Genomic DNA, 12,218 nt, shown 5'->3' on the forward strand with positions numbered 1-12,218 from the left:
GGTTCCGCATTATGTGTGGGTTTTAGGTGAACCCGTTGTTTTATTACCTTTATTGCTGGAGGCCTGTTCATGCTGGGCATCACTACTGGATAACCATAAGCCCTCCATGCCTGGACAGCTAGGAGCCCTCCATATATGAGCACCACGTCTGTTCTCCCAGTGATCCTCCATGTCTGGACATGGCTGCTGATTGATGCCCAGCAGCCCTACACGCCCGGACTCTCCTGCTGGAAGCCCAGCATATCTCCCTTCTAGGACATTGCTGCTAGATGCCTTGCAGCTGCCTTAGTCTGTGTACTGCTACTGGATGCCAAGCAGCCCTCCATGTCTAGGGATCACTGCTGGAAGCCCAGGTGGTCCAAGGCAAGTTTGAAAAGCAGGGGGACATCAGGTCTCCCTTCATAGGCGGTGTCAATTACCAACCATCATCACCGAGTCCCAGTGAGGTTTTCCATTAGTTTGGAGGCAAGGATTGGGTCAATAAACCCCCCTGTTGTCTGTGGTTTATGTTGACTGGATGCTAACGAGCGCTCCCACCCCTCTCATGAATCAGTGAGATGGGGATCGTACATTGAGGGCCTTGGCTCCCATCTAGGACAAGTGCTGCAAGACTTGCAAGATCAAGAGCTGGGTGTGACCCGCTCTGGAGACACTGGGAGGTTGAAAGACTAACTCGTTCTCTTTGACTTAAGTAATTGTGAATATTTAGTTTGTTTTTCCTATTGGTTGACTCATGTCTCCAGCCTGTGCAGAGTACAGTAAGATATGCCAGTAAAAGCCAATCGAAACCAGTTTCTCAGTCATTTACTATAGCCCCGTTTCCACCATTGGTCCAGGTTGGTACAGCTTGGGTTGGTATGTTTTTTTTTTATTTATTTTTTTTTTGTATTTTAGGTCATTCAGTTATTCTCCAAATTAAATTAAATTAAATTTGACTTAATTTGATTTCAAAGCATCATCACTTCCTGTGTGACTCAGCAACAGGAACAAATCAGGAGAAACTCCATGTTTAAATATACGATGGATTTATTTTTGTTTAAAGCTACTTGCCAAGAAGAAGACAAACTGTCATTTTCATGTCATTTTGTAAAGTTATCACTTCTTGCAGAGGATGTAACAGGCTTAAGGGTACGGCCGGCTGTGGAAACACAACAAAGATCAGGATTTACCAAACCAAACCATCCCCAGTCTGACCACCCGATGGAAACGGGGCTCATGCAGCTTTCTTTCTTGATTAAAATGTCACTCTTCAAAGACTTATTTTTCCTCTTGTGGTCAAATACATATGATATATTCCAGAGTCTGGGGGCTTCAATCACAAAGGCACAGTCACCCCAGAGTTTGAAGTTTGAGCGTGGGATCACTTAGCAGCCCCGGGTCAGCCAACCTGAGGGATCTGGAGGAGGAGTAAGGGTTTAAAAGATCTTTGATGTAAGTGGGTGCCAGTCCATGCAGTGCTTTGTAAACTAACAACAGCAGTTAAAAGTCAATTCTGAATTTAATGGGCTGTCATTGGAAAAAGGCCAGAATGGGGATGATGTGGTCTCGTTGGCAGGTTCCTGTTAAAAGTGTTCGTAACCATTTGTAAGTGTAAGAGAGTAGATTGATTGAAGCCGCTGTGTTGCGAATTGCAGTGGTTTAGGCGCGTAGAAATGAAAGTGTGGATGACTTTTTCAAATGGCTTGAGTTTTGTGATGGTGCAGATTTAGAAAAAAACTGCTTTAACCACTGAAGTCCCCAGTTTGTCTAAGTTAAGTGATGCATCAAAGATGAAAACATGGTTTTTGACTTGAGGGTTGATGAAAGTGGATAGGTTGCCAAGACTATTGGATGCCTGATTGTATTGTTAGAGGGGCCAAAGAGAATAATTTTTGATTTACTGTCGTTGAGTTGAAGGAAGCCAGCTGCCATCCAGGACTTTATTTCATCAGTGCAGTTGTGGATGTTGGTGAGTTTGGACTGGTTGTTGAGTTTGAGGGGAAGGCAGAGCTGGGTGTCGTCAGCATGACAGTGGAAGGAGTTGTTGAATTTTTGAATGATGTGACAGAGGGGCCGGATGTATATGTAGAAGAGAATATGACCTAGGATTTAACCTTGACTTAACCTTAAGATTGTGCCAATCTTTACTGAGAAGCTTTTATTGTTGAGGTAGGTTCCATGATGGAGACGGTCTATTAATGTGGTCTATAGTTTTCCAGCATGTTATTATGGATTAGGTAGGGGATCAACTGATTGAGAATGACCTTTTCAAGAATCTTGGACAGAAATGGAAGTTTGGAAATAGCTCTGTAATTGCTGGGTAGTGTGGGATCAGTGTTGGGGGTCCTTAGAAGTGGCTGGACAATTGTGTGCTTGAAACAAGTTGATACATGCCATGTAGAAACTTAAGTAGATAAAATGTTGTGACTCCACAGATGTTTTTAGTCAGAGCTCCAAACAACAAACAAAATAATACCCCTGGTTGCAGTTGACATAATTGGCTGTGCAGAAAAAATGTCTGGGCAAAAAAAACCTTTTTTTTTTTTGGTGGATCCCACCAGACAATTTTTTGTAAAAGTAAAAAAAAATGAATTTGTATTATTTTTATATTTTTTTCCAAGGCTCAACACAGTAGGTCATATAAGGTACAATTCATGAATAATATAATATAAACAAAGTTTGTTTGGTTTTTTTAAACATAAAAGGGTCTTTTTAACTAGCTGAAATTCAAGTTCTACTGTATCCACAAGCTACTTCAGATTGTCCCCACTACAAAAAAAGTTCAGTCGTCCGCATATTGGATACATTTTAGTAAATTAGAAACAAAACATAAATCATTTATAAACAATATAAAAAGCAATGGCCCAAGTACAGAACCCTGTGGCATCCCACTTGTAACCTTCAGCAACTCAGACTCTATTATTTATATGTACAAACTGATACCTGTTATCTAAGTAGCTTTGCAGCCAATTGTGGGCGAGTTCCTCAATACCATACTGTTAGAATTTAATTAGGAGCAATGAATTATCAACAGTTTTGAATGTAAATTAAAAAAAACTGCAACAGTATGTTACCTTTTTTCAGTAGCATCAGCAATTTGTTCAGTAAAATCCATAAGTGCCAGTAAAGTGGTCTGGTTTTCCTGTATCCACTTTGTTGGTTGTAAATAAGATTGTGCTTATCAATAAAAATATTTGGTGGATTAACAAGTTATTTTTCTGTAATTTTTGATAAAAGTGAAATTGATCTGTAGTTGGATAGCACGTTTTTATCACCAGATGTATACAGAGAAATTACTTTAGCTATTTTCACTTGTGACAGAACTTTTCCAACCATCAGGGACAAATTACAGATATATAGTTGTACAATCAATTGTCTTTTAACCAAAAACATGGTGAGCTCATTCCAGTCAGCTGATTTTTCTTCATGAAACTGTTCATTTCATCATGATCAGTAGGAGATAATGATCTTTCACCATTAAGGTCTTTTGGGACAGACCTTAATGCTGAAATGTTTAATGATGCTGGAGCGTAATTCTTTGCTGACCAGGCCATAGATAATGGGGTTGATCGCTGGAGGAATAATAATAAGTAGAATGCTGAAGAACTTTTGCATGTTTTGGGAGATGGAGGGAAACCTGTAACTCACAATGATGACCAGTGAAGCGATCTCATACAGGACATAAACAACAAGGTGAGGTGTGCATGTCTGAACTGCTTTGATGCGGACACTCTTATCATTTCTGCCTTGTTTTACAGAAGCACTCAGGATTCGGATGTAGGAAAAAGCAATGATGATGAAGATCCCTGTACTCAAAGTCCAGGTCATGGCAAGACCTAGAAAAATAGAAATGAGGTAATTAAAAAATAAAACAAAAAAATTAAAAATGAATATCTAACAAACTGAGCTGAAGTATTTATCAATCACATGTTGTTTGTACAAATAAAGTTTCAACCTAAAATCTTCCTACTGCACATAAAGAGCACCATAAGCAGCAGGGCAACAAGCCAGGCCAAAGCGCAGCAGGTGTGCAGCCGAGCCGAAGTCATGATGGCGTGATACCTGAGCGGCTCACACACTGCAACGTACCTGCACAGAGAAAAGAGCTCAGTTCTTTCAGTGCAAAGTAAAACATTTTTAAATTGTCAAGCATTTCCCGTTTAACTGCTATCAATGGCATGAGTCTCTGTAGTTGATTGAATTCACTGGTTATAATCTGTTCTAGGTGGATGACTGTTTTACATGATAAATGCACCAATGCTGCTCTGACTTGTTGACAAGTGTGTTGTCCTTTTAATAATTTCACCCTTTCCAGTGTCAGCTGCACCATGGGGACACCAACAGGAAGAAACCTCTCTCAAACGAGACGGAAAAACAATTTGTATTGTTTATGATCTTCACAGTACTGACAATAGAAATTATTTTGTTGAACACTCAAGAGTTCAGAATAATGTTTAAACTAACATGAAGAAAAAAAAAACAACCATTCACATACAGCTGTAGAAATACTGTGGCCTTCTCTGGGGACGAGCCACTCTAAGAGTGGACTGAGGTGAAATGGAAATTGTCCTTTGATGTCTGTCCTGTTCTTTATAATAGCTAGGGTTTGCTCAGAGTAAACATGGTATACCATGTTTTCCAGATTTAAATGGTAATATAGCATTTTACTATGCCTGAAACAATACCCAAAGTACTTTACATTATACAACACATTCACACACTAATAGTGGAAGCTGACATGCAAGGCGCTAACAATTACCCATCAGGAGCAATTTGGGGTTCGGTGTCTTGCTTGTGTTGACACAAGTTCTCCAGGACACGTTCGAACCAGCAACCCTCGGGCTACAAGACGACCACTCTTCCCACTGAGCTATGCCGCCCTCACATTTAATGTGAACCTCAAATTAAAATTGACCACAAAACACAGATACTAATAATGTTTTAATATTATTATTTATAATTTTTTTTTATTGCTGAATTTCCATATCAATGCTGGGCCTGACAGGGAACACAGAAAATGAGAGAAGGAAGCAAAAAAAAGAGGAGCCGAAGATTAGGGATGGTGAAAGCAAGGCCTCATGAATCATTGAGCCAACTTTGACCCAAATGCTTGAAAATGGCTTAGTGTTCTGAATCATTTGACCAAACCAAAGAGCTCCATCTGCTGGCTGTGGGAGTCTGATGTATCAGAAGGACAGCATTGACACCTCACATCTGTCAGCCCTTTCTCAACTTTGAATACGTGTTCAATAAACAATACGTAATCTACCATCCGAGTGAACATTTATTTTCTGTTGTTCATATAAATAAGAAGGAGGGGTATTAGGTAACATTTGTTTAGGTAACAGAATTGTGGTGTAACTTAAGTAAACCAATCTGTAATGATAGTAGTCTACTCAGTGGGAAGGCATGAGGGAAGGAGTGTTTGTGTAACGGGTATAGTGACTGTGTGTAGTTATTTTATACAGTTGTAATAAAATTGTTTACTGTTTTATGTGTCTTATTATAATATTGCAAATGCATGTTATCGTCTACCTCATGAGTTGTTTTCTTTTGCATAGCTGATCATTGTTGAAGGTAGCACAACAGTTTATAGCACACTGCACATTTATATACATAGATTTACTCAGTTTTTTTGTTTTTGTTTATCTTCTATCTAGTTTTTTTTTATTGTTTATTTTTTATTTTATAATGTTTTATGGCATTCAGGTTGGACGGCAAAGTAAGATTTTCATTGTTCAGGGAAACTTGTTTCCTTACTGTGCAAATGACAAAGGCACTTTGAATCTTGAAATGTATTATGAGAAAAAAAAACTTTGGCAACATTGTGATGTGTCATAGATTTTTATTTAAAAACGTATTTTCTGTCAGACTTCAGTCTGCTCCTCTTCTGGCACACTACCTCTCCAGCTTTGGATAGGTTGCACCTGAAAGAAACACAAGAACAAAATTGTAATTAACCAAGTTTAAAATCATTAAATTCTCTGCTGATGGTGATCAGAAACCAGCCTGGTGTCTAAGGTCCTGCAGGTGGTGGTTTTTCCTCTGCAGCTGTAGACTGAGACGTTTCCTCTGATGCTTCTGGTTGAAGTTTATGATTAACTTTAAAGTCTGCTCTTTGTAAGGCTATTTAAAAAACATCTATATAAAGAAAGGGGAATTAAGCTTACCTGTGATGTTGAAGGCACCACCTGCTCCGTCCTTCTCTCATACTCCGAGCTCCTTCAGCAGTTACCATGGCAACGGCATCTTGCGCAGACGTTTGTTTCCCCAAATCTCTAAAAGCTAAATGTGATTCAATATAAGCTCATGCTGATGTGATGCTTTTCCTAAATTTGTTTTCAAAATGCAATGTCGCACAATCGCTACAGAATCTCCTCTCAAAAACCCACGATCTCCCGCTTGCTGCTCGATACGCGCTGATGACGTAACGAGGCCTCATTTGGTCTATCACGTGACTTTTGGCTAGCTGAATCAATGCTCAGAGACAATGCTCGCAATACTTCCGTGTCACATGCTCGACATGTGATCGAGCAGACCCCTCGAGCATAACATCCCTACCGAAGATAGAAAATTCTGTTGTTTTCTGTTTTTTACTTCCTATGACACGACTGCCGTCAGATCGACTCACTGTGTCGAACCATAATTACATTAAAAAAGATCTCCATCTGCTGGCTGACTGATGTATTTGAGGGGAAGTGTTGACAAGTCTTCATGACCTCATTACTCTCATGTGACTCCTTGCCTCATGTTTGACTCAGTGTTTATTAAAGGATACACTATATTGCCAAAAGTTTTCACTCACCCGTCCAAATAACTAAAATCAGGTGTGCCAACCACTTCCATAGCCAGAGGTGTATAAAATCCAAGCATTGAGGCATGCAGCCTGTTTCTACAAACATTTGTGAAGGAATAGGTTGCTCTCAGGAGCTCAGTGATTTCCAGCGTGGTTCTGTGATAGTATGTCCAGTCATGAAATTTCCTCACTCCTAAATATTCCCCAGTCAGCTGTCAGTGGAATCATAAAGTGGAAGCGATTAGGAATGACAGCAACTCATACATGAAGTGGTCGGCCCCATAAAATGTCTGAGCGGAGTCGACGGATGCTGAGGCGCATAGCACACAAAAGTTGGCAACTTTCTACAGAGTGGATTGCTACAGACCTCCAAACTTCATGTGGCCTTCAGATCAGCTCTAGAACAGAAGAGAACTTCGTGGATCGGGTTTCCTCGGCAGAGCAACTGCATCCAGGCCGTACATCACCAGAAGCAATGCAAAGCGTCAGATGCAGTGGTATAGAAAGCACCGCCAGTGGACTCTGGACCAGTGGAGACGCGTTCTCTGGAGGGACGAATCGCATTTCACCATCTGGCGATCTGATGGAAGAGTCAGGTATGGTGGTTGCCAGGACAACGGTACTGGTCTGACTGCTTACAGCCAAGTGTAAAGTTTGGTGGAGGGAGGATTATGGTTTGGGGTTGTTTTTCAGGAGCCGATTGAATGTACTGCACCTTTTTACAGTTCACATAGATAAATTCCTTCTCACTTGGAGCCCTTATATCAATGTGAGTGCAATCCATTGGCATTGCTGCAAACTGCCTTTTGATTGGCCTGTTCTCCAACAGTGTAGGAACCTTAATGTAAGAAGTTGTATTTTTTTTAATAATGCCATCCAAAACAGCTGGTATTACTTGGCTCAGGGATGGTGGAGATATATTCCAGACCTAAAAACGGAATGTTAATCATGTCAAATCAAATCAAATCAAACTTTAATTATAAAGACTTTTCATGCTGGGACAACACAAAATGCTTTACATGAAAAATCAAAAACAAAATAAGCTTTTGCACAAAAGAGACTACATAACAAAAAAAAGAAAAAAAAAAAGTCTTTCATACAGTTGCATGCACACACATGCATATATGCACAAACATGACTCCCTGATTTCTGTCTCTGAAGTAAAAGTAGTATAAAACACTAAAAGTGATAAACATCTGGCTTGATGCTGCTGTGAGGAAACAATATCATGGGGATACATCCACACCAGAAGCCAGTCTACCTATGTCCTACAGTGGCTGCCATCATGGCAACCACCCCAATCAGGGCAGAACAGGGCCCACACCACAGTCATAAGGCTGTAGTGCCGGGCTCCAGCCACCCAGACAAGGGCGATCACCGCAGCAACAACCCCCAGACTGAGCAGGCAGAGCCCCCGGTGTGGAGGATCCTCATGAGGAAAACACTGGAGTTTAAACAAAGAATAAATAACCTTAGGAAACAATAATCTAAGAGTAAGTAAATCAATAAATAAATACAGTTGAGTAAAATGAAATGAAAATAAAATAACAAGACATAAAATTAAAAATAAATTAGGATCAAAAAAAATCTAGTTAAAAGTTAAGCTAAAAAGGTAGGTCTTAAGCCACTTTTTAAAAACATCAACAGACTCTGCAGCACTGAGATTCTCTGGCAAACTGTTTCACAAACAGGGGCCGTACAACAATGGAAAGAGGCCTCATTGTATGTTTTGGTCCTCACCCTTGGAACAACTAAGAGACTGGTTCCAGAAGAACTCAGGGTCTGTGAGGGTTCATAATTTAAAAGCAAGTCGGATAAATAAGAGGGCCCAAGACCATTAAGACATTTATAAACTACTAAAAGAACCTTAAAACCAATTTTGAAACGCACAGGGAGCCAATGCAGCGATGTAAAGACTGGTGTAATGCGTTCTCGCCCTCTGGTCCTCTGCAGAACTCGTGACGCCTGAAGTAGCTGTAGATTCAAAATGGACTTTTTGGGAAGACCAGAAAGCAGGGAATTACAATAACCTATTCTACTAGAAATACAAACATGCATGAGCACCTCTGTCCTGGCACGAGAGAGTGATGAACGGATTCTGGCAATGTTTTTAAGATGATAAAATCCTGTCTTTGTGACATTTCTGATGTGTGGAATAAAATCCAGCTCAGATTCGAAAAGAACACCCAGGTTTTTCACACACTTAGAGGGATTGAAATAATGTAGTTTTGATGAAATGATCTCTCTCTTGTCTTCAGGACCAATAATTAAAACTTCACTTTTTGTCCTGGTTAAGCTGTAAAAAGTTCTCTGCCATCCATGACTTTATATCTAAAATACTTAGATGGTTTAAAATATTTTAAAGGACATTGACTTTCACTAGGTCATCAGGAGAAACACCGATGTCAAGCTGTGTGTCATCAGCATAGCTGTGAAATCAGTGCAGTGTCTCCTGATGACATCCCCAAGAGGTAACGTGTGCAAATTAAAAAGTATTGGACCTAAAATTGATCCCTGGGGAACCTCACACTTGGCTTCATGGATTCTTAAGGAGCATGTATCCATACTTACAAAGAATTTTCGATCTGTGAGATAGGAGTAAAACCATTTAAGAAGACTACCTGAGAGGTCCACCAGACTTCTGAGTCTGTCTAGTAAAATCTGGTGATCAACTGTATCAAAGGCAGCACTAAGATCCAGTAGAACCAGGACAAGTTACATCTAAGGTTATTAGCAATCTTTAAAAGGGCAGTCTCAGAACTGTGGTTTGTCCTAAAACCAGACTGATATTTTTCTAAAATATTGTGTATATGCAAACACTCATGTAATTGCATAAAAACACGTTTTTCAATAATTTTACTTAAAATGGTAAGTTGGATACAGGTCGATAGTTATCAAGAATGTCTAGATCTAAATTACTCTTCTTCAGAAGGGGCCTCTACATTGCCATTTGAAGGCAGCAGGGAAGACACCCGTCTGAAGGGAATAATTTACAACGTCTAAAAGCTCACACTCAAAGAAACCATAAATGTTTTTAAAAGTGATGTGGGAATTGGGTCTAAAAGGCAAATTGTTGTGTTAAGTTGGGAGAAAACTCGATCAAGCATCTTTGCATCAACCAGGACAAAACTCTCCAGTGTTTCCTCAGGTAAAAGTAAAGTTTCAGGCCTGTTTAAAACAAAATGTCGTTGAGATAAAAAACTGGATCTAATAACACTGATTTTATTTCTGAAGTGGCATGCAAAGTCCTTGCAATGAAAGACTTTGGATTCTATTATTTTAGTTTTGGGAGGAGCTACAGCATCGATAGCAAACTTAAGTTTGCTGTTAAAATTATCCACAATAAAATCACATGATGCGGGTAAAATCTGAGCAGGAGTTTGGTTTAAAACTTCAATAAAATTTTTTGTTTCCTCACAGTTCTTACTGAGGCCTCCTATTGGCTAAAAGTGGTGATGTTAAAAAACACACAGTAGTGGTTTAACACAGCCAGGTCAACAACTGTGGCACACCAGTAGACAGACCATAGGTTATGACCAAGTTCAGGGTGTGTCCTCTGTTGTGAGTAGGTTGTGTGACATGTTGTTTGAAATCTAGACAGTTTAAAATATTTAAAAACTCCTCTGCAAGAGCATCAGAGCTCTTTAAAATCACCAGTTATTAAAATTTTACTGTATTTTGAGTGTATTACAGTAAAAAAGTCAGAAAATTCTTGTATAAAGCAGGAAGGAGGCTTGGGTGGTCTATAAACAGTCACAGATAAAATAGGTGGGTTGCTAAAAACAAAACATGATATTCAAATGACGAGTAATAATCTAAAAACAATATTTTTGCTAAGATTGAGCCTCAAGCAATTGATGCAGTTCCACCCTCTTTTCTGCCTCCCCTATTTGATATTAAAAATTGAAATTTGGGGGAGAAGCTTCATTGAGGATAGCTGGAGCATCGGTATCAAGCCAGGTTTCAGTTAAAAAGAGACAGTTAATTTTATTATCTAAAATAAGATAATTAATTATAAAAGATTTGTTTAAAAGAGAATGGACATTTAGAAGTCCCATGTTAAAAGTTGTTAGTGAGTTCTTTTGTTGAATAACAGCTCTGGAATTTGTAGGGGCTATGGGAATGGGACAGAGACATCGAATGATAGAGATATGTGACTGAGGGTGTTTGTAATGCCTATTGGTGACGAGTACTGGTATATGATAGTGAGAAAGGTCAGGTTGGATTGGAAATGTGTTCTGGCTACCTCTCAGCTAATTCCAGTTGCCAGAGACCTCATAGTGGTCAACAGCTGCAGAAGCATAAGGATTGCATGGTTTGGTCGATCTAACACTGGGCCCGTTCAGCACAGAGATCTAAGAGCTGCTCTAGGGAATCTCAATCAGCATTTCAGCCCGGCATCATCATGGGCCAGGAAATCTTTGTGCACTCTAAAAACTCTCTCTATCCTTTGCATGTTCTGTTTTGCTTGTTGTTTGTGTGGTTAATTTTTTTTTTTTTTAACTTGTCCTGTCCAGCATCATAGCAAGCAAAATGATAATCTGGTTGCTGTTTTGTGCTGAACAAATTTGCTCTGCCAAGGGGAGGCCTACAGGTAAGGCTCCTCTTGATAATCTGATTAATTAATTTATTTATTTACTTTGAATCACGGAATCTATGTAACCTTGCTGGACCTGACCGGAGGGGACAGAAAAAGATGGAAAATAGCAAAAAGAGCAAAAGGGAAAGAAGAAAGGAAACAAAAACATCACAGATAGAAGGAAAAGACCCTTCAGTCCACACCATCACCAGACAACAAACTGTTACACCTGTACATGAACACACCAGAAAATTTCCTACAACTTTTACAAAAACAAAAACACACACACAGAGAAAACAGAGCTGCTAGTCATTAAGAGTTTTGAAATAATAACCAAATCAAAAAGACATAACAGCGACCAGATACTAACTCACAGGAAAAAAAAAAAAAAAAAAAAAAAAAGAATTATTGTGTGGTTAGTTTACCTGGCTTGATTTTGTTCATTCATTTCACCAGCTCCTTGTTAGTTCACCTCTGTACATATACATACATACCCCTTGATTTTATTTATCACTCACCAGTTCATTGTCACATTACCATCGTGAGGTTTAATCTGGTTAAATAGGAGAAAATTATCTGGTCGAGACCTCACACATGAAGATACAAAAATCAGTTTAGATCGTACTGTGTGTAGTGTGCTCTGAAAATGTAATCATAGAACAACACACACACAACGATCCTGTCCCGCAACTCATCCACCATCTAGTCCTCCGAGCCAGACAAACGTCAAAACTGAGAAGAAGAACCATAGCAACAACCGGCAAAAAGCGAAGAAGAAGAAAAATAGGAACAATCGGAAAACACAACACAGGTGATATATAGGATGAGGAAATGATGGTGGTCTTGGGACTATTGTTAACAGAA

Source organism: Melanotaenia boesemani, chromosome 15 (assembly GCF_017639745.1).
Source record: "Melanotaenia boesemani isolate fMelBoe1 chromosome 15, fMelBoe1.pri, whole genome shotgun sequence".
NCBI lineage: Eukaryota > Metazoa > Chordata > Actinopteri > Atheriniformes > Melanotaeniidae > Melanotaenia > Melanotaenia boesemani.